The sequence below is a fragment of the Epargyreus clarus genome, unplaced genomic scaffold (assembly GCF_041222505.1).
Source record: "Epargyreus clarus isolate Ecla_fem2 unplaced genomic scaffold, WU_Ecla_fem_2.2 ptg000005l, whole genome shotgun sequence".
Lineage (NCBI taxonomy): Eukaryota > Metazoa > Arthropoda > Insecta > Lepidoptera > Hesperiidae > Epargyreus > Epargyreus clarus.
Window position 1 is genome coordinate 2,278,966 of NW_027332213.1, and position 23,948 is coordinate 2,302,913.

Sequence of the window (23,948 nt, forward strand, 5' to 3'; positions counted from 1 at the left end):
ATGTATATGTATGTGTATAACTAATATATTACATTTTATTTTACTTTTGTGTAAATGCCTACCACATAATGTCGCCATCGCCCAGGGTTGACTGGCAAAGAATGCCATTAGGCATTAAGTCCTCCCTTGTTACCCTTAGTTTAAGGTGTTTCAAAATTAAATAAATAAATATTTCAAAGAGTTGCATTAACCACTAAACATTATGGGGACTGATATCACGGTTTACAAACAAGTATATGAAGTAGCCTTCAATGTTATAAAAAATCTAAATTCCGATATCAGGAATCGAACCCGTAACTCTGTCCAACGCAGCGCACAACTTTTCGTACAAAACGAATAAAATTCAATTGTTAATCAAATGTATATCCAATTAAATAATAGCCATTTTGTTTGCGCGTTTGAAAGCATAAAAAAATGTTCCAATTTTTTCTCTAAATCAACCTGCCGAAGTAGGTTACTAGTGAAACATTATGTATATGAATTTCCTGCTTAAACAGAAGCACAGCTATATTTTATTTTATCCCCATATATGTTTTAACTTTACTGTAAACATATTTGTAATAAAAATCAAAATCCGACTGCTTAAAAATATAGTCTACGTCACTCCCACAGTGTAGCCGACACCTCATATATTACAATCTGTCCTTCGGTTTATAGGGCAGGCCAAAGAATAAAACAGACATACTCGTACATACAAACATACGCTCTAAAACATTACCGTTCACATTCGGATAAACAAAAGCAGAATCATGTAAAAGACTTTTTCTTCATACTCATAAAGACATTATTAAGAAGTTTTCCAAAAAAAAAACTAATCCGTTCCCATTTAACCATACAAATGACTTGTGCCTCATTATTTAGTCCGCCGAAAGGAAGGGCGAAAAAGAATTCGTAATATTCCGAAATGGATCAATTCAATATTTGACCCAAAAAGTTCAACACTGAATGAACTATCGCTAGTGCGAATATTTAAAGTTTTACCAGTTTGTTTACCGGGAACTCGAATTGTATAAAGCGTTATTTTATTTTAAGGCATGCGAATAAATAAATAAATATAGTTCAAAAAACAAAAAACACGCTTTTATGATAAAATCAACTAAAAAGTAGAAAATAATTTTCAATCTAGTAACCAATTAAGGAACAGTAAATAGTATAATTGTGAAAAAAGCGTGGGGAACCATTTATCAGTTTTCGAAAAGCGCCTCGAAAATCGTTAATCCTGAGGATGTAGATAAGGCCAATGGTACAAAATGATTAAAATCGTGTATTGTCATCGGTTTTTGATAATTCTTCAAAATTTTGAATTAAACTGAAAGTTCAAAGTGGATAGCAATCGGGTTCAAAGATTCTGTTACTTGTTACTTACATACATACATACAACCCAAACTAATAAAAACGTGTTAATATAACTGAAATTATTAAGCGTTAAAAAGTGCGACATTTCATTTTATAAGGAATGCAAAAACATAAAAATTGGAAAAAGAAGTTACAAGTAATAATATGAAGAGATAGACATAATAGTCATAAAACACAACTAAACAACTGGGTTATATATAAGGAATGCAAAGAAATAAAAATTGGAGGTTAATGTAATAAAATTATGAGTTATACAGATAACATAACATATGAAAGATGTTAAGTGCTATTATGGCTCATTATTCATAATCAATCTTAATTTTTTACCTACCAAAGATCGTTGAAAGTATGAAGAAAATGTCAAATGTCAATCTGTGGCAGGCAAAGAATAACACAGATTGATTATAAATAACGGTAACGGATTATAATAATAATAAAGGAACCATAGATTAGTAAAGATACTTCGCCGCCTTGAATTGAATGAAGCCACAAACGGCTTATTAGTAAGTTCTTTTTTTTAATTCTTGACAAATAAAAACATTTTTAGAGAAAATTTACGAATAAATAACTAATACTGCGTAACTTACATAATAAATAAATAATTATTACAAAATTATTTTAGAGACATTTTAGCACGGAGACGTGGCAAAACTTTTTTACGCAACTATTTCAATTCTCAAAACTGGTTACATTTTCTTGTTAGTAGTGAGTAATCTTTACTAATCTATGAAAGAAACCAAGTAATTAAAATGGATAAACTATTTTTAGTAAAAATTAGCTGCGGTAAAATAAATATCAAAGACACTACGAGCGATGTCCCTCGGCTTATGTAGATCTTAATTGGGCTGCAAAGTTTAACAACATTGAGCGGACTCGGGATTAGGATTGATGCTTCCGTGTTTCAGAGGCCACATTTTCATTCGGTGAATAATTTTGAAACTGATTCGTTGCTACTTGAGCAATCTATTACTTAAGAATCTTTAGCAACTACAATATTGTAGGCTAATTAAAATGGCAACATCTCCTTTAAATTTAGAAAATAATTATATTGTCTGTCGACGTATAATGTCCCACTGCTGGTCATTGTTATCTTCTCGAAGAGGAATGTAGCCCATATTCCACCGCACTGGCCAAGTGCGAATAAGTAGACTTCACACACCTTTGAGAACTTTTTAAAGGTCTCTCAGGCACAGTACAAATATGTTCCATATTTCTACTGTGTCTCAGGCGTGTACGTTTCACCACAATTATTTCTTTGGTAAACAAGTGATAATTATTTTTTGATTTTTAATTAATAAATCAGAGGTTCTGGTCCCCCTGTCTCACGGGGTCCAAGTTTCAAATACCTAGACTTGACAAGACTAAGACCGAGTTTCAAAATGTATATAGAATTAAATAAATATATAATAAAGTATGGCTAAAGAAGCCGTCTGTAATCAACAGTAAGGTTTATGTAATAACTCTATTAACAATATCTGAACTTTGTAATGATGGCAACTTGCAAATTTGCGGTTTCTCCATTCGTTCCCTTAGCGACATCAACTTTTGATTGCGATGCAGTTTAACTACTTAGGTTATTAACGAACTCTGAGTATAGTAATGAGTTAGTGCCTTCGCTTCGTAAGCTTCTTACTAAGTTTATGACTATTAGTAAGTTAAGGTTCATATCATAGCTATATTTTTGTATTTTGCAGAAACAATGTTATTGGTATTGAATTTAGAAGTGGAAGAATTTGATTTATAAAGTGTATGAAATACATTTTTCAAGTAATTTAAAGAAATATGTATTTTATACATTTGTAACATAGAAGTAGCAAAAAGTTATTGCCGCCCATGGACATCTGTAATCAACCCCAGATAAGATTATTTTCCTACTTGAGGTCGGCCACAAAAGCGTTTCTACCCCCAGAGAACTAATATGTCAAACCAGATCACAGCTTTTAACACTACTGTTATTGAATAGAAATAGGTATACAGACGCTTCTACAGCAAAACTATAAGAGTTCCAAATTAATATTGTAAATATAATTACATGAAATCGTTATTAAATCTTTATCTCATAAATTATGAAGAAGCATAGAACAGCTAGCTGGAGAAGGCGGGATCGTGTTTCTCCAACTCGGAAATGTCAATAAGAACTAAAGTAATTAGCAAAGTTTTTGCCGCAAGACTGATGTTTATTATTAGAAATTTATTAAGGGAAATTAAATTTTCAATCAATCTCCAATGTTGGCTTTCAATTTATATGTTCTTTAGTTATCAAAGGTCTTGTCTAATTTCGACTTTTCGTCAGACGTCAAAAGACTTGGGCTATTGGATAGTTTTAGACGTAAGTATGACCTCTTTCTTTTAGATTTAATCGACAGAAAATGTAAAATGACTATGGAGCTTCACTACTCGTCCGCAGAGGCTTATTCTTTTAAAATTTACCTGTGTATTCCACATCTACGAATCATACTTCCGAGTGTCTTACAACTAAACATTGCACACCCAAGCACCCGAACATCCTACACTCAAGTATCTCACACCGGAACATCTTCGTCCACGAAACGAACTTCCACACTCTCATCTAAGCAAGCCGCTCCCAAGCGTTCCATATTAGACGTTGCATACCTGAGAATCCCAATCCCGACACTCCTTCAAGTTTTCCACATCTCAATATCCCATAACCGAGTGTCCCAGACACAAGCACAATTAAATTCCAATTCATTTTCGTCTAACTAGACTAGCCTAGCAATCTGTCCAGCCTGTGAAACAAGTGCAATACCTATACGAGCATAAACTAACATCGTTTCTAAATCTTAATTCGAATCCTTTTACTATGTCTCCCATGTAGGTCAAAACAACAAAGACATAACATTCGCAAATGTTAAAACTTGAAGCACGCACGACCATAACACACTGGAACAAAGAATTCAATAAGCGAGCACTCCGAGACGTTTAAATATTGGAAGTGAAAAGGAAGTTTCCTAATAAAAAACTCCATTTGTTAAAATGAAAAACTGGCGAAGAGCGAGGCGGGCTCACGTTTTGTGACCCGTATACTAATCCCGTATACGATGTTGATGCGATTTTTGATAACAAATGATACTCGTATAAAACTGTTTTATCTCGACTAATATATTCTACTGATATTTCGATTGACCCACACATTTCATGTGGAAGAACCATGACCTAGCATGCTCTTCTAATTCGGGTTGCTGGGTGTGATTGATACACCCACTAGGATGCACATAAATAGAAGGGACACTGAACACTGCTATCGCCGAAAAGAGAGATCTAAGAAAAGATGGTGCGACGTTCAAGCGTTCAAAAGATCAATCCCGGTATAGAAAGAGTGGTTGAAGCATTTAAAAAAGAATTTTGCCCAGTGAAGGAGACAAAATAAGTTGGGTAACACGGGAGTTTTTTAACTCTCTTCGATTTTTCTACCTTTCAGATAGCTTTTTTGCAAATTGAATAAAACAGATACCAGATGATATCATAAAAGTTCACTATTTTCATTTAGATACGGAATACTAAACGGTGCCCCCTCGTTCTAGAGTATGCAAATAAAGGGATTAAAATATGTAAAAAGTTCACAACAAAATAAATTGGAAGGCCATTCCCTGATATGGCCGGTCGGTTGCCCTTTGGAACGAACGTAGGTTACAGTAAATGTTGGGTTTGATTAAGTTTTTATTGCTCTGTCCGAGATACTTTAGCATAATTTGAATTTAAAATTATAAAATGAAGTAAATTTTCACTTTGCTCAGCCTGCCTGAGGGTGTACCGGTGATTAGACTAAGCTAATTAGGTTCTACCTTAATTCTCAGGTAAAATTCCTGTTCTATTTAAAGTTAGTTGTACAATGTCTATGATTTCGTCCTCACGAGAAATAAGCGCATATTTATGTGATATGAACAGTCCCAGTCGAAAAGAACCAATACCATGTTAATTGTGCCTTCTTGTGGTAATTATAATTGTACTGTGTCCTGCTCTAATGTAAGATGGTAAATTCTATAGTCTATATAAGTATGATCTTTTTAGTAATCTCAGTGAAAATAAATTTTACGTACGAACTTCGATCGTTCTTATTAGTGATCGAAGCTTACGAACGAAAATAAACAATCTACGATACAGAGATTTTTTTTTAGAGATGGTTACCTAAATACTTTTAATTTTGAAAGGAGACCTACAGGATAGTACAACTGCTTTATATTTTTTGTTATATCATGCGTCATTCATTTACTTTAATGATTATAATTTACAATAGGAGGCACAAATAATATAGTTCATTGGAGACAAACTTAATAACTCTCCAACTTATAAAAGAATCGGAACGCTATAACGATCATAGCCGATAGAATAACTGCGCATCAAATGTCACAACAGACGAGCTACTTTTAGCATCGGTGATCGATGATTTTGCTGTTTTTTAGAAGCTAGATGCAGCAATCAAACGCTACATATCGCTACGTTTAAATTGTTATTTAACTACTTTAGGACGCTCATTGAAGCAAATGAACATAAAAAACGCAAATCAGCATTAACGCAGTCGCTGAAACGCACGTCTTCGAAATTGCGACCACACGCAACTAGTCACTAAAAGTGACTCAGCTAAGATGCAATCGCCAAAACGCAAACCGCCAAAACGAAAAGTTGCGAGTCTACAAATACCGTAACTGCGCATCAAATACTCCGCATTTCTTATGATTGTCATAAATTTTACGGCGTTTCCCCGGACCGATCTCGTTTTATACCCCGAGGTATTCTTCAAGATACCCCGAAAACCCCAAAACCTATAAATCTGATAAGTCTTTCGTCTCTATACTTTACGTAATGATATATGAAAGAAAAAATACTGAGTATTCTGTTTATGTTAACATGTTTAATGTTTATGAGAAAACATAATTATTGAAATTATTAACCTTGACTGGTATAATTATAAATTCTCAAATATACCTTAAATCATGTGTTTAGTACTTATATTTCTTAATATGATTCGTTTAAATGAATGAGGTTGTGAATAGAAACATAAAATATGTTTAATTAAATATATTGTTACAAATATTATGAATGCGAAAGTTCACAATAATATTTTGCAATGTTTGTTATTCTGTTGCGCTCAAATGACTTCAAGTATAATTTAAATTAAATTCCGCATAAAGAAGTTACGTCATATAAAAGGACAAAAGAGGGATATTTTATCTCGGAAATGTAAGGATTCTTAGTGAAAAGGCGTAATTAGTATTTGTATGTACCATACTAACCAAGTTGCGTACATAATATGGTAGAACAAAAGTTAAATAGGAAAATTACAATAAAATCATTTGGAGATTTTTGTGATAAATGGAGAAGTAGCAACCGAGCAGTCCACCAATTTGTAAATGGCAATGACCTCACTTGAACGTCTATAATCAATCCCAGATAGACCATGTGTCCTTCAAACCATATAATTCCCATTTTAAAGCGAAATAAAGTAGCGCTTAACAATGTAATCCAACGGAATAACCGTGGAGACATATTTCACTTAAGATCCTTATTAACTAATAAAATGTAAAAAAAACATCCGTAAATGGAACACTAAACAATAATCCCGATCGAGGTAAATTCAGGACACAAAACTCCAAGAAATCCGTCATAAAAAGTGTGGAGGGAAATTCCTTACAAATTTTTAATAAGGACACCATAGCAACAGTCCGTTTTGCTCGTAAATTTCACAATGCCGGCTCATCACAATGATCTTTCTTAAAAATTTAATCAACTCTCAAAGGATTTTTAAATTAAGCTCGGCAACACAAACACCTTGGAACTTGGAAGCGGGTCAGAGGCTCAGCTTAGCGTCTTTCCACACAGGCGACGGAAACGCAACGTCATGATTTTTTTTTTATAATATGGGAGTAGCAGACGAGCATGCAGTCCTCCTGATGTTAGTGCAGATAGAATTTAGTTAGTGCAGAAGTTTTTTCTATACTCAAAGTAGCGAAGTAGTATGAAGTACCTAGTCATATTCAACGGATTAAGTGTTTGTTGGTTGGTCTGTGAAAAAACAATTCATTATGTCGACTTTTTTGTGTTAGTTAGTAACAGAAATTTGGTAGACAAATATTGTTTAAGCTTAATGTTATTAAACGTGAAAGTGGTACGGTAACGTGGTACTTGGTAACACAAACACTTTGGTGCTTGGAAGCGCAACGTCGTGATAATATAATTAAATTAGTTTGGAAGTTTTTTCTATCCTCGAACGAGTGTCATAACGTCATAGGGTAAATCGATTAAGACTGTTTCGCTGCTCTCTGCATTTATGCTTACTTAATTCGGATTATTCAAAATTATGGAGGATTTTCGTTTTCCAGCAAATTTCCAATATTTTGTAAGTAAAACTATCATGAAACGATTATTTCAATTGATTGACTCATGTGGTAACGAGTTATTGTTTTCAGAATACCGCGTGTCTATATAAGTTAGAAGCTATAAAGTGAGAATGCTTTATTCTCCAAGTATACTCCTAAAGAAACCCGTCCCTAGATGGTGATCACAATATACTCGTAATGTAAATATTTTGTAACCTCACTCATCTCCTTTTAGTATTCATCGACAAAGTTGAAACGCCATTGCTTACAAAGTCAACAAAAATGTATATACGAGTACGAGTATAATATAAGTAAAGTATGAAACATTTTGTCCTGAATATTTACAAAATATTTTGGTAACCCTTAGCAACGGCTCAAAGATTGTCAGCTTAGCGCGCCTTCACACGAGTTGAACAAACCGCAGCGGATTAACCAACCGTACTAGAACAATACAAATGAGCACATATTACGTTTCCTTTTGTTGATTTGAGCTGGTTTGTTCCAAACACTCAATGTAATCTGACGGATTAGTATCATGTTTAGTAATCACGTAAGGACCTTTAAGACGAAGGTTAGATAGAAGTAGGTCACACAAGTATTTCTTAAAATAGATTACAGATATTTTTACTCCTTCTCCAATATATGCCTCACCGAACATTTAACTGAGGCATTAACAAGGGAAGAAGATAAACATATTAAAATTACAAAAAAACATGTATTGTTTACAAAATTTCAGTTACGAACAAGCTTGCACTTCGCCGGTTAGTAAGTACTCAGAACCAATCATATAGTGCTCGTACACAAAACTGCGATGCGACGCGACGCGAATTCGCAACGCAGAAAATTGCGACACGAATTGCTGCGATGCGATATCGTGCGGCATAGCGTCTCCCAGGGTGACCATTCTTCCGACAACCGTCAACCGTACGGAACGTATTTTGAAAATTAGGTCGTGACATGGATCGTAAAAAGAAGTGTGCACTTTTGTTTTTGCTAAGGAGATACAGGAAAGAGTAACAAAGAAGATTTTGAGTTCATCCATTTATCGTATATGATTTATTTTATATTTAGTTTCCCAAAGAGTTCCTCAATCAGTAACATGAAAAGTCAACGTCGTACTTTGTCATTTTTTACATTAAAGTATACGTCTTCCCATACAACAAATACAGGTCTGTGCATCTTCCCCACGCTGTCTCAGAACGAACTAAAAATGGCGTCAACAAGTGTGACGAAACATCTCAGGAATGCGCGATGCGAATTAATTCGCAAGTTTTTGCGATGCGTCGAGGGACCTCGCAGATTTTTACGATGCGACGTCGCATCGCAGTTTTGTGTACAAGCCCAAGTAAATCTGCAATCAACTACATATTATATTGCAGTTTCACCTGAAGCCTATCCACAGATGCCGCTCCTGAGAACTAAGTAGATCGCCTTATATGTATTTATGCCGGCATTTCTATCAGTCCAACTAAATTAGCTCCCAAACATAATGCAACAGTACACCCGCACGTTCCATTACGTCAGTATGAAGAACCGGCACGCTACATAATAACAATTTGCCGGCAACCTCACAATTAGTCGGGTGAAGCACGAAGCTGAGTAATGTCGCGGCGGCCCGCGGTCGCTGGGGCTCGTCCGGAATCTCTGGCCATTTGTCGGAACTGCTCAAATAAATATTGGACTTTTGCTACTTAGTACTGGTTTAAGGAAGGTCCCGACTTTCTTTGTTTCTTAATTATTGTATCTTAAGCAAGTGTACAGCAGTTTATTAAGGTTTTTGTGTCTCTTTTCATATTCTTTCGACGACTATTCAGCATTTTGTACTGTATTGTGATGTATGTACAAGAATAGGGCTGATGAGGGTCTCCTAGGCAGAACTATGGAACCACGATTTTACAAATTTTCACCACACCTATTTCTGCCTCATAACAGCAGTGTTGAGCACTGCTATGTTCGGGTGAAGGGTATGGTAAGGAGACATAATTTTCCGAGGCGTTCCAGCTTAGTCCTCAGGGGAAGCGGCGCACCTGTGGCCGACTCCATTAATTACAGATGTCCATGGGCAGCAATAACCACCAGGTGGACTGCATGGTCGTCTGCTACTCTCATATTATAAAAAAAACAATGATTGCACTTTGTATACCACGTGTGTAGGACAGATGTGATCCAATCTAAAAAATACAATACAAGACAATACAATACAAAACTCTTCATTGTACACCAAATTTATAGTAACAAATACAAAATATTTTACAATAATCAAAGGTACAACTGACGGCCTTATCACTAAATAGCGATCTCTTACAGGTAACCATTTACTTATTGCAAGAAAGTAAATTATATAAAAGGTAGTATCCAGGGTAGGGGTGTACATGAGTATAATGTAGCGAGAGTCAAAGCAGAGAAAGGAGGGATAAGTTAATCTAATTCTACATGATGAAATCTACCCAAGGAAATATACTTTTGTGGAATAGGTAGTGGTCAGTATAGGATGAAAGTTACAATGAAAGTAAAATTGGACTACAAGTACTTCGCAAATAATAAAATGTTTAAAAGGATGAACACAATAATAAAGTTTTAATTTCCATTTACAACGTTTTAAAAATAAGTAGTAGGTATCACTGAATAATTAATTAATATGACAAAGTTTTAATTCAAAACAATCTGTTTTCCTGTTTCTTTTCTTAAAACTCACGAATAAATTATCTTAAATCTTATTTAATGGCAACTTCACGATTCGTTGGAATCCGGAAAAATACTTACGAGTACATACTTAATATTCAGATGAGGTAATAAGATAAAAGTGCTGATATATTTTTTTTAATTTATTTTGATTTTAGAAGGATTCTCAAGTTGGTAGAACCCTCTGTAAATAGACTCTGCTTAGCCTATATCTACCTAAACAGTAGTGTTAAGCGCTGCTGTGAACTGGTTGGAAGGGTGTACTAAGGAGACACACTCGTCCGAAGCATTCCAGCTTAGTCCTCAGGAATAGGGCCCATTTCTGGGCGACCTGAGGAATCTAATCTCACCTGGTATTGATTACAGATGGCCATGGGCGGCAGTAGCCACGTACCATCAGATGGACTGCATGCTTATCTGCTACGCCTATATTATAATAAGAAGAAAAAGACTTTGAAAGTGCATTGATGGTTAAGTAAATTTTACTTTTTAAAGCTACAGAGCCCTGTGACAGACGGACAGACAGCGGAGGCTTAGAAATAGGGTTATTTTCTGCCCATTGGGAGCAGAACTCAAAAAAAAATAAAAACAGTCAACGTAGCGCATTTTGCCAGAGAAATAATAAGAACTGGCCATCAGTATTATACTGATCCCCAATTATTTCGGAATAACAGTTGAGTTGCATTCATTGACGCGTGAAGTGCCCGCCCGCCATTTTGTAGCCATGTTTTTTTATTTTCCCCAATAACTTCATTGTATAATATTCATTTACGAGTTTTTTATCCATTTTGTTTATTAATTCTAGTTATTTTTAATCGATTAGTTAAAAATAACTAGAATTAATTTTAATTATTTAAAGATTTGTTACTTAATAAATTAATAACGCCCTATAATGCTGTGTTCTAAACTGAAGGGTATGTTAAGCCGAGATTAATTTAAGCCAATAGTTATTAACGTCGGTTATAATTCCTGTCTTATGTATACTTATATATGGGTGGCATTGTCCATTCAACATCGACGAACTTATATAGCGTAGTCTTATATAGCATGCAATAAACTAAATAGTATACAAACGTTTAAACTAAATTAGGGCTTTGTTTATGAACATAATTAAATTAAAAACTGAACTGTCAGAGCGCCTGGCAAATGTGAAATAATTATAAAAAACATGCTTATTATATTACTTCTTTTAATAGTATTTTATGAGAGACGGCGACACATTATATTTTCATAGAAATTATATTTCTTAGTTGTTTCCTATAAATTATTTTCATCATCATCATCATCAACCCATCATCAACAACAAACCATTACTGTCCCACTGCTGGGCTAAGGGGCTCCTCTCATAATGAGAAGGATTAGGCCATAGTCTACCGCGCTGGCCAAGTGCATATTGGTAGACTTCACATAACTTTGAAATATTTTTTTTTAATAAATCTCTCAGGTATGCAGGTCTCCTCACGATGTTTCATTCATAATTTAAGCAACTAAGCAAGTGATAATTAACTTCTAATACGCACATAAATTTGAAAAATCAGAGGTGCCTGGTACTGAACCTTGGACCTCTCGATCAAGAGGCCGAGTTTCTTAACCAATATTACCTATAATTCTAACTGCTAACTTATTTATATTCTTAAAACAATAAAAAGTATTTTAATCAAATAAAACTTTGTACTAACCTAAGCGTATTCCATTACGTAAGAAAAACAGAAAGAATGTAATCTCAGTTTCCCAATAGCGGAAGTGACGCGAGATCAGACCGGAAGCCTCTAATCTAAGGGCAATTTATCAGGCGGAGAAAGAACGCGGCCAATTTTCCGTGCAAATTAATATTAAAATTTTACCGTACTAATGCTTTCAAACCGAAGGAGGTTGGAAACATACGGGGATTTATTTTACCACCCTTAACGCGAACCGAAATTATAACAAATTTGTATAAAAAGGAATTTGAGAAAGGCATTAGTTTCTTTGTTTATTTCTGTGTGTACCTACCGTAATTTACTTGAGTTTTAAATATGGTTATAAGTACTTGCAATATTATTGTAGGTACCTTTTTTATATTATAGGAGTAGTAAACGAGCATGCAGTCCACCTGATGGTAAGTGGCTACTGCCGCCCATGGACATCTGTAATCAACCCCAGATAGGATTAGATATTCCTACCTGAGGTCAGCCACAGATGCGCTGCTACCCCTGAGGACTAAGCTGGAACGCCTCGAAAAAGTCTGTCTCCCTTACCACACCCTTCAAACCGGAACACAGCAGCGCCTAACACTGCTGTTATAAGATTGAAATAGGTGTGGCGGTGATGCCGCCGGAGTAGAACCACAAAGGGTTCTCCCACCTTCATATTTATAAGAAGAGAATAACCAGCGAGCTTGCTCTCCCTCATTGTATTCCCGGAGCGCTATGACACGGTGCTCTTCAGAAAAGATGCAAAAAGATCCAAACCCGGCGATATATTGGTGGCTCCTCTGGTGTTGCAAATGTCCATAGGCGGCGTTGACTATTTTCCATCAGGTATCACGTCCGCTTAATCGTTAGGTTAAACAATAAAAAAATGTGCAACTAAACACGTAAAACATATAAAACACATATATATCTGGTTCCTTCTGAAGCGCAGCACTCCTGAGGACCTAGGAAACGCAGAACTGCATAATGCTAGAAATAGGTGTGTTGGTAGTAGTAGTGTGGTATTCGAACTATTATGGTTCTACCATCGTTCAAAGGTATAAAATTACACAGCCTTTTAAACATAAGACTCCCTCAAAATGGTATGCTCTAGCTATAAGGTAAAATTCACATAATAGTATTTTATTTATTTATTTGGTTATCAACAATTGTTACGTTCTTAGAAATCATGGTACAACATAATTATCATCATCATCAACAACTCATTACGGTCCCACAACTGGACACGGGTCTCCTCTCATAATGACCGCGCTGGCCAAGTGCGTATTGGTAGACATACCTTTGAGATTTTTTTTATAAATCTCTCAAGTATGCAGATTTCCTCCTACAATGAGTTCCTTCACCGTCTATGAAGTGATAATTAATTTGTAATACGTACATTACTTTGAAAAATCATAAGTGCGTGCCAGGTATTTGAATCTCGGACTCCTCGATCGAGAGGCCGAGTTTCTTAACCACTAGGCTATCACTGCCGGTACAACATAAACTATAATATAACTAATCACTTATAGGTAAACACAGCATGCAATGAACATAATATCTAAGTAACAAAGGTTGGCTAATAACAATATTATACTAATTACCTTAATTAATTAATTGACTTTGATTACGGCACCACGGCACTACGACAATAAGGTAACCTTTAAACAATCCGTATGTTTCGCAAGTCCCCTCAAACTTGAAAGATTTGGAATTTCGCAGCACGCCGCCATTAAACTCTGTTTAGGCCGAAGACAGGTGGAATTACGAGCGTTGCTCAAACTTCCGCGAGATTGAAAACTGTACCCTTACCATGAGTTTTTACGTTTTGTCAAATATGACTGTTTTGGTATTTGTTTACATATTTGCCTAAAGAAATTCCAATCAGCGCTCCTAGCGGATTGTATCAGAACTATAGTGTCGGTAACGTAACATTAAATGTCTAAATTGACAAAATGGCGCTTTATGTTTTATCTCTCTTTTTTGCGAACATGTGAGGTAGACAAAAATACTTGAGCACTTACTTATTGTTACGTTTACTCACTCTACTGAAGCAAACGGAACAGAATAATGGATTGAGTGAACGTAAAGAAAAATTGCGGGATGTTTTGAAAACTCATGGTAAGGGTACTGGGAACGAATTGAGAGTTAACGATCGAATAGAATTTACGTTGAGTTATTGCTCCACTACTGTACTGAGTGAAGCGCCTGAGTGTTGCCCCTAATTACTTAAGTTTGGATTTCGGTGATTGAATGTAATGACCGAAATTCTAAATATCGAAGTTAGTTGTGAATTATTTTTAGTTAAGTTTATTAATGACTAGCTGACCCGGCACCGGTACCGCCTCAAAATCTATTTATCAAATATATTTCACATAAAATATAGCCTACTCGTGGATAATGTAGCTTTTGAATGATGAAAGATTTTTTTAAATCGGTCCAGTAGATTTTGAGCCTATTCATTACAATCAAACAAACAAAGTTTTCCTCTTTATAATATTATAGTATACTTAGATGGATTATTTTTACTTGTTGTATGAAGATGTGGTGACGGTGACTTTAGGTAGAGACTCTTGCATGAGTCTTTTACTTAGTCTTGACGGTAGAAAGACATCTAAAGCAAACTTAAGAGAGAACTTGAATCTAATTTGGAGTTAACTATTCCGTATATTGTTTGATCCGTGGGGAGCAATTATGATTTTGCAGTAGATGTAATGCAGTTTCACCTAAGTATTAATCCTAAATGGAAATTAACTAGTTATAGACCAAAATATCTAGCTTGAAACACGCATAGCTCAATAGCTCATTGTCAATACAAAGTTAAGCAATGTTTTCTTCGGTCGGAAATTGAATAAATGACCTTAGTACCTAATAAATATCACGTGCCCTTCCCTGCTATGTAGAAAGTAAAGGAGTTGATTCTATTCTTACTTGAATTGCAGTCATTGAAACTTATCGGAGCCTTTATAAGGTGTTTGAAACATTTTCAATAAAAAACATTCATAATGTAGCTCATTTACCAAACCTGCACTGGAGCAGCATGGCAGAGCGGTCTCTGCTGATCGATATCTAGAGCCCTCATTGTAGTAGGACAACACCCGTGCCCACAAGTGGGACATAAAACGGTTACAGCTAAGCCGCAAAAAATCATGATACCATGATTTTTTTTATAATATAAGAGTAGCAGACGTGCAAACAATTCACCTGGTAAGTGGCTACTGCCGCCCATGGACATCTGTAATCAACCCCAGATAAGCCTAGATATTCTTACCTGAGATCGGCCACGGATCCACCGCTACCCCTGATGCCTAAGCTGGAACGCCTTAGACATGTATGTCTCCCTTACCACAGCCTTCAAACCAAAACACAGCAGCGCCTAACATTGCTGTTATTAGGCAGAAATAGGTGTAACGGTGGTGCCGCCGGAATCGAACCAAAAAGGGTTCTACCAGCTTTGATGTTACATGATTACATATAATTCGAAATGATCAAACTTTAGATATGAACTAGAACCCAAGTATGTACCGCTAACACTTACACTCTCAAATAAGTCTTGGCGCAGAAATGCATATTACATAACGACTTAATTACTGAGTCCAGCGCGAGACCTCAAAGGTAATTAGATACTGGGTAATTAGAAAACTAGATATATGTTGGATGGAGATATACGTTTATATTCGTAGTTAGAAGCTGTTAATATTACGACAGTACGACAGTGATGTTAACTTGAACGTTGTTTAAGACGGTTCCTTCTCCGTCATTGCAAGTGATAATTACCTTCTAATGCGCACATAACTTTTAAAGCATAGGTGAAATTGAATTAACGGTACGCTTTTTAAGGCTTTCTACACTCACAGCCCTATACTAGGGTTCCCTGTATCGTTGGTGCTATGGACATACACAGAGACAAATACACAAACACCCAGACGAAGAAACAGAAACCTAAATTTAGAAATCTGTCTGGCCGGGGATCGAACCCGGGACAAAAACAACCAACCTAGAACGCCTGATTGAATTGCCAAGTTAACTATACGCTATCACTGTTTATCAAAATATAGTTATTAATAACTTAATAACTATAACTAGCCAGTGTAAAACTAAACTCGTAATAAAAGTTTAAATTTAATGTAGAGTATGATTCTACTATATTAATATTATACTTTTTATATCAACACAAAATATTTGGTTACATCCAACTAGCAAACAGTAGTCTTTTGGGAATGTAAAATAATAAAGTTATACACAGTCCGATTTTACCCGGATTGGACGACTAGATCGGATACCTATAATATGTAGTATTGTTGATGAAAGATTACAATACATACAAGGTAGGTACATACATTCCGACCTTAGGTAGCAATAACTAATCCTGTCTGGGGTTGATTACAGATGTCCATGGGTGGCAGTAGCCCCTTACCATCAGGTGGACTGCATGCTCGTCTACTACTCCCATATTATAAAAAAAAGTAAATGACTATTATTGAATAATTTTCTTCAAATATTTTCACATTACTATTTACATGTTTATTTCTGATTAGTGATCACACGCGATGTTATTTATTCAATGTTACATAATGTAGTGTATTAGTATGTACGCTCATAATTAGACACTAAACATACATACGAGTACTGGTGTGGCGTGCGGTAGTGGAGCGCATCTGGCGACATCGAGTTAGCTGTCAGTTGATCTGGCACGTCACTTTTAGTGTGGACGCCGTGCGGGTAGGACGGTAGTGGACCGATTTGCATTATATTTGTACTAACCGAACCAATACACATAATAAGAATAAATTTATTAATTATAATGTTACGAAGTTCACTGACTTAAAGCATCTATGACTAATCTTTAGCATAGCATACCTACTTAAGGTATATATCATATCATATCGTAGGTATATATCATTTGATTTATTAATATTGAAACTTATAAATGAAAACAAAAAACCTCTTGCTAAATATAAGGTATTCAAAATACTAATCTCGAGGTAAAAACATACCGGATTCATATCGGCTGCTCTATCCGGTAAAAATCGGTAAGTGTATAGTCGATTTTAATAAAACCAAAACGTTTATTTGTCTAGACTGTGTATATTGGTAGTTATCCACTGGGAATCTTCAGTAATAAAACTTGTTTGTATTTTATTTTATTTTTACAACAGATCAAACTTTAGTCTGTAAAAAACAAAAAAAAAATAAAAGTAGGTACGTACTATAATATTTGAAAAGAAACTAAACAAAACTAAGTAAGTACTGCCTACGCAAATAAGAAATATCCTAAAATTAATATTCTCAGAACCTACGCCTTTCTTAGAATCTTAGTTTAATTATTTCTATCAAAACGAGATTGAACATGATGACGTCACTATTTGCCTCTTCATCACACAATATTACCATCTCATAATAATATATTGAAACCTTTTGTTATAATATAGAAGTAGCAGACGAGCATGCAGTCTACCTGATGGTGAGTGGCTACTGCCGCCCATGGACATCTGTCACCAACCGCAAATAAAATCAGATTCCTGTCTGAAGTCGGCCGTATTGCTACCCAAAATCACAAAGTTGGAACGCCTCAGATAATTATGTTTCCCTTACATATATAGGAACGCCTTAGACTACTGTTGTTAAACAGTAAAGGTGTTGCGGCGGCTTTTGGAATCGAACCACAAAGGATTGTTCCACCTTCAAGGTGTCGTAAATCTTGCTCTTTACCTAATTAAGCAACTTAAAATGTTATATCAATGCCAGCTTGCGATTTGAGAGATTTCTTTGTGAAAAAGGTTAACAACGATTGTAAAACACGATACATTAATCAATTTAGCGCTATAATTTACTCATAGCACGTCAAAACTCAAATTAATTTCAGTAATTTACAAATATTAGTCCACAAAGCCAGACATAGTGCAAGTTTTATCGCGCCATTCCTGAAAGTTCTCAAATCCCTCCGTTTCGTTAGCTGAAACACCTGAAACTATTTCCTAGCTGAGGATTTCTCTTCGACGTTGATAAATGTATCAGTTAGCGTGTTATACAGAAATACAGAATGTTTTGTTTGTTTTAGCTGCAATGCTCAGTTGGGAGTAACTCTATCGTCCGCTTCGACGTAAAACGGTACATAAACATTTACAACAATAAAAAGAAAGAAATAGAGAGAAAGAAAGAAGGAAAAAAGGAAGAAAGAAAGAAACAAATAACGCTTTCTACACTCACAGCTACATATACACTAGGATTCCCTGATTCGTGTGTTCAATGACACACAGAGAGACAAATACAAGAACATCCAGACCCAGAAACAGAAACCTAAATTCATCATTCAGATTTTCAGTCTGGCCGGGGATCGAACCCGAAACCCTCTCATGGCGCGTCTGACCAGTATGGTGACCGTACCGCCACGCGAGAAGTAAGAAGAGGTCGTCGGAAGGAGAAGAGTCGTCGTAAGAAGAAAACTTTATACTCGATAAATCATGATACACCTATTTCTGTTTTACGAGTCTTCGCTGAACAGGTGGGATTTGACCATAATTATAGATTACACTCTTAAAAACTAAAGCTCGGCAATATATGCCAATGCAAGAATATATCGGTTAATTGGCCAGTTTCAGCGAACACCCTAATAGAACTTTCCTATTCCAGATTAGTCAACAGAAGCGGCGACGCATCTGTCATTATCTAAAGGACTCCTGTCCTACTCTCTCTAACTCTGTCTAAAAGTAAAAAAGTCGTTCCATCATCAACCCGTTACTAGCCTATTGTTAGTTAGCCCATTCCTTATGATAAAAAGGGGTTACGTCTTTGTTCACCTCGCTGCCAAATACGACTTCAATTACATTTCAAAACTTTTGTTAGAGGTATTGTCACGATAAACCCTTCTCTGTTTAAGCAAGTAATAATAATTTCTTATATGTCCACTTTATAACTTTACGAAACCAGGAGGTATGGGTGTAAATCCCAGTTCCCCAATTTTATTCGAAAGACACACCAATAAACAATCACTTATGTCCATTAGACTATCATTTTTCTTTTGAGTTGGTACTTTAATCATATTCACTATATCATAGTTTTGTAGATAATAAAATAATTTCATTAATGTTTTAAGGTGTAATGATACAAACAAACACTAACTTTAATTTATAATTTAACCTGATTCGAATAAAGCTTGCTCCTCGACTGAGTTAAGAACTTTCTAGACCTACTGGAGGACGCTCGAAGACAGTGCAAATGAAAATTATTTATTCAATTACAACTCCACGAGTCCTATTAAAATCAAACAGCGTTTGAGTGGGAGCCACTTGTATTGTCGCCCCGATACCTGGTAAGCTACAAGCGATAAAATATTGTTTAAAGATCTAAGATTTCTAATGTTATCTATTTTTTATTATGTATTTTTTATATAATATAGGAGTAGCAAACGAGCATGCAATCTATCTGATGGCAAGTGGCTACTGCCACCCATGCACATCGGTGATCAATCCCAGATAGGATTAGATATTCCTACCTGAGGTCGGCCACAAATGCGCTACTACCCCTAAGGAACCATTAAGGAACCATTAAGGGTTCTACCACCTTCAAAGTAAATTGTTATACCTGAACCCTCTTGTAAAAATTAACAGTATTCGATTCAGTCACTGAAATGCCAGTCGAAATGCCAGTATATTCATGTCCCGTTTGGGGTAAAAGCCGCTGTAATGAATTTTTGCATGAAAAACAGGATTTTGCAGAATTGAATATCAGATGCAACGAAAAGTTTAAGGACATACTTAATAAATATTAATATTAACTCTAACTATTAGTTAGCAAAGGTTCATCATTAAATTGTTTTTTGAAAATCCTCACTCGCTCGCGAATGCTTTGTCGCTTCATATACCACAAGTATCTTACTGTGTAGTACGTAGTAAAGAAGCTCCGTAAAATATATTTAGATCTCAAACTGAATATCTATATTGTATGTTTATGCTTTAAGAAAATTACGGTTTAACCGCCTGAAGGATAAACAGAGCTGAAACAAATTTCCTATTCAAGTTATGTTAATATATGTATTAACTTAGATAGGTATGTACCTACAAAGTGAGTGAAGTTAACCGTATCTTTTTAAAATTCAAATATTATCTTATACATAAAATTCTCGTGTCACAATGTTAGTGACTGTACTCCTCCGAAAGGGCTTTACCGATTTTCACTCAATTTTATATAAATATTCAGTAGGTCTGAGAATCGGCTACTATGTATTTTTCATACCCCTACCCCTAAGTGATAAGGGTTGTTCACCCTTAACATTTTTTTATTTATATGGCAACACAACGTATGCCGGGTCAGCTAGTAAACTATAAATGTTTGAAGCCGCATCTCTACAATGTAACTATCAACAGGATTTCGAATGTTCTGAAATGATTGAAATGAAGAGAAATAACTTGATGTTTCGAAATGAATAAAACTTGAGGTTCGGAACGCTTTCACATATATTTCCGCACTTTTCCTTTCCAGGAAGTCCCAAGGTTATTTAGTCCCTAAAAACTAAGCTAAAATATTTCGTGTAAGTATGTCCCCATTACTATACCATTTAAACAACACCGCAGAACCCAATACAATATGTATTAGGCCAATATAGGTATGGTCATATAGTGGTGTTTTCTGAATCGACCAACGAAATATTCTACCACCTTCACTTACTGCTTAATTAGTTCTTAATACAATTACATTACATAATTCATAAAAAACATATTTACAATGCATATATTATAATATACTTATGTACATACATAAAAAATCACGATAAATAAAATAAACCATCTAAAATAGGTGAGGCATGGTTCCCGAAATCAAAAAATCCGTTTTTAAGATTATTAAGCGTTTTTTAGGAATATCTTGAGAATTAAACAGGTCTGTGGCAGCTAAAATATAAGAATCATTATATACGACGGGTCCAAAAAGCTTCCGCAAAAAGTGTAATCTTATACTGTGGTTAATGGACGCGGCTGTCGTGTTATTGACACTGTTTTCGATAAAATATAAAATACGAGGCCTTGTTATTCCCTAAGAAAATAGGAGATCATTTTGTGGGGAGTTTGCGAAATTCCAAGTCATTAAACATTTAGGCGGGCTTATTAAAGTGTATCAGATCTGATACAAAATAAGATCAAAGTGATTACATAAAGCCTTTGTTTACTATTATCCTTACCCTGGAAATGGTATACTCCAAGAAACGATAAAGCCGATTTTGTAGAGTTCGGGACAGAGAAAGCTGAAATTGCACTCGACGCATTTTCAAAATAGTTCTTGGTCGTATAGAAAAATCGGAACAAATAAGAAGATAAAAGACAAAAGTTATGTTGAAATAAATTATTCAGTTCTAAGTATGAGTCTATATTCGTGCCGTAGATATATCTAAGTTCATTCCTAACGTCGATTTTAGAGTCGCTACCCCTGAAAACTAAATGAAAATGCCGCAAATAAGTATGTCTGCTTCACCATCCTTCAAACAACGCAACAATGAACACAATGGCAAAGATATTGCTGTACATTGAAACAAGTTCCTGTTACTTTCTACAATACACATACGAGTACTGTACAATGTTCCCTATATCATATCATAAATACACAAAGATAACCCAAAGATAAAGAGATAAGATAATATAAAGGTGGTAGAACCCTTTGTGGTTCGACTCCGGCGGCACCACCGCCACACCTATTTCTACCTAATAACAGCAGTGTTAAGCGCTGCTGTGTTCCGGTTTGAAGGGTGTGGTAAGGGAGACAGACTTTTCCGAGGCGTTCCAGCTTAGTCCTCAGGGGTAGCGGCGCTTCTGTGGCCGACCTCAGGTAGGAATATCTAATCTTATCTGGGGTTGATTACAGATGTCCATGGGCGGCAGTAGCCACTTACCATCAGGTGGACTGCATGCTCGTCTGCTACTCTTATATTATAAAAAAATAACTTAACAGCCAGGTCCAAAGCAGAAATCTAATTCATCACGTACTTGCTTGCAATCAGATTCGTAGAAGTATCTAATATAGGCCTATTCAAACAACGGAAAATGTGCCTTTGACACAAAACCATATTTCGGATACTCGAATCTACAACACTCTCTGTGGTAGCAATAATTACACTGGTAGACTATTCAGTTCAGTTTTCAAGCATATCGTATTTATTACCTCAATCTATGTAAATGTATGATCCAAAAGCCTTGATGTATCACGTTAAAATCCTTATTAGAAGTGTATTAACTTATTTTTGCACTGTTTTCTTACAAATTATGTCATTTAGTTTTCCACTGTCTGATCTTTCTGCCTTATAACAGGATTGTCGCTGTGTGTAAGGGAGAGACACTCATAAAGCGTAACAACTTTTATAATGTTTCCAAAGTGTACTTTCAAAGGATGACAAAACGCATCTGTTTAGAAGCTAACGTAGGACAGTTATAGATATCGATGAGTGACAAATACCATTTAGCATTAGGTGGATTGAAATACGAATTTGCTACTTTAGTTAAGAAATAAACCTACAGTAATTGAAATCCTGGTTAAAATATACACTAAATAAAAATGCGAATTTCAGTACTTTTGTAATCATACAATTTTCTTCCCGATAAAATGAGATGATGAGTACAAAAACTAAAGATCCGCTAGTCGCAGAACAATCAGGGTTGCCTAGCAATATTAATCCGCAAAAATTTAATCAGAACAAAATCCGTGAAGCGAGAAGGCTTGGGAATATAAATTAATGCGGTCCGACTTATTTTTTTGCAATCCCAACTTTCTAGATGCCGACGTAATAAGTCCAGTGGAAGAATAACAGACATTAGCAAATATTGCGCTCAGGACGAAAAATGTAGAGGTAATTTCAAAACCTTATTTAGGATAAGGTTATTTTTATAAGATTATAAATATAGTTCAAAAAACTAAAAACACGCTTTCATAATAAAATCAACTAAAAAGTAGAAAATAATTTTCAATCTAGGAATCAATTAAGGAACAGTAAATAGTATAATTGTGGAAAAAGTGTAGGGCGCTTTTCGAAAACTGATAAATGGAGCACAAATAAAATGTTTAAAAATAGCAAACAAGCAATCTATCTGAAGGTAAGCGTAAGTCGCCCATAGATACTGTAATCAATTCCATATAAAGAGATTCTACCTGAAACCTATCACTGATGCATTGCCATTCCTGAGGAGTTTCGCCGCGTCTTCGCGCTCAGCAAACAGCTTCAAAATCAAAAGTGCGGATAGAACGTAATCGTACAACTTAGTTAGTGTAATTTTGCAAATACTTGTAGCCGATCTAATTGAGTTTATTTTGTTAGAAAATTATAGGGAATTTGCATCAAGTACTTACGACGCGTTACGAACGCTACGTTTGGTGGGTGGCGTTATGTTGTAGTTTTTTTTTTGTATTTGCGACAAAGTACCAAGCGTGTGGACGCAGCATAAGATAATCGTCTCTTAAGTAAATCAGTTATTGCGAATTCAAGGAGTACTTTTCACTGCCTTTATCTATACTAATATTATAAAGAGGGATACTTTGTTTGTTTGTTTGATTGTAACGAATAGGCTCAAAAACTATTGGACCGATTTTAAAAATTCTTTCACCATTCGAAAGCTACATTATCCACGAGTAACATAGGCTATATTTTATATGAAGTATATTTGATAAATAGATTTTGAGGCGGTACAAAGTTTGCCGGGTCAGCTAGTAATAGTTAAAGTAGAGTACAAGTTAAATTTAAGTATACTTCCATTCCGGAAAAGTAAAAAACCAAATGATTTTTCCTATTTGCATGAATACACACAGACAGGCAAATAGCTACGTACACTAACGGAACCTTTGGCCGATAATACAGTAAATGAGCTTTAATGCAAATTGGCGGGCGGGTCGCGCGGCATTCTGCGCCATTATTACTGTCGGTTAAATC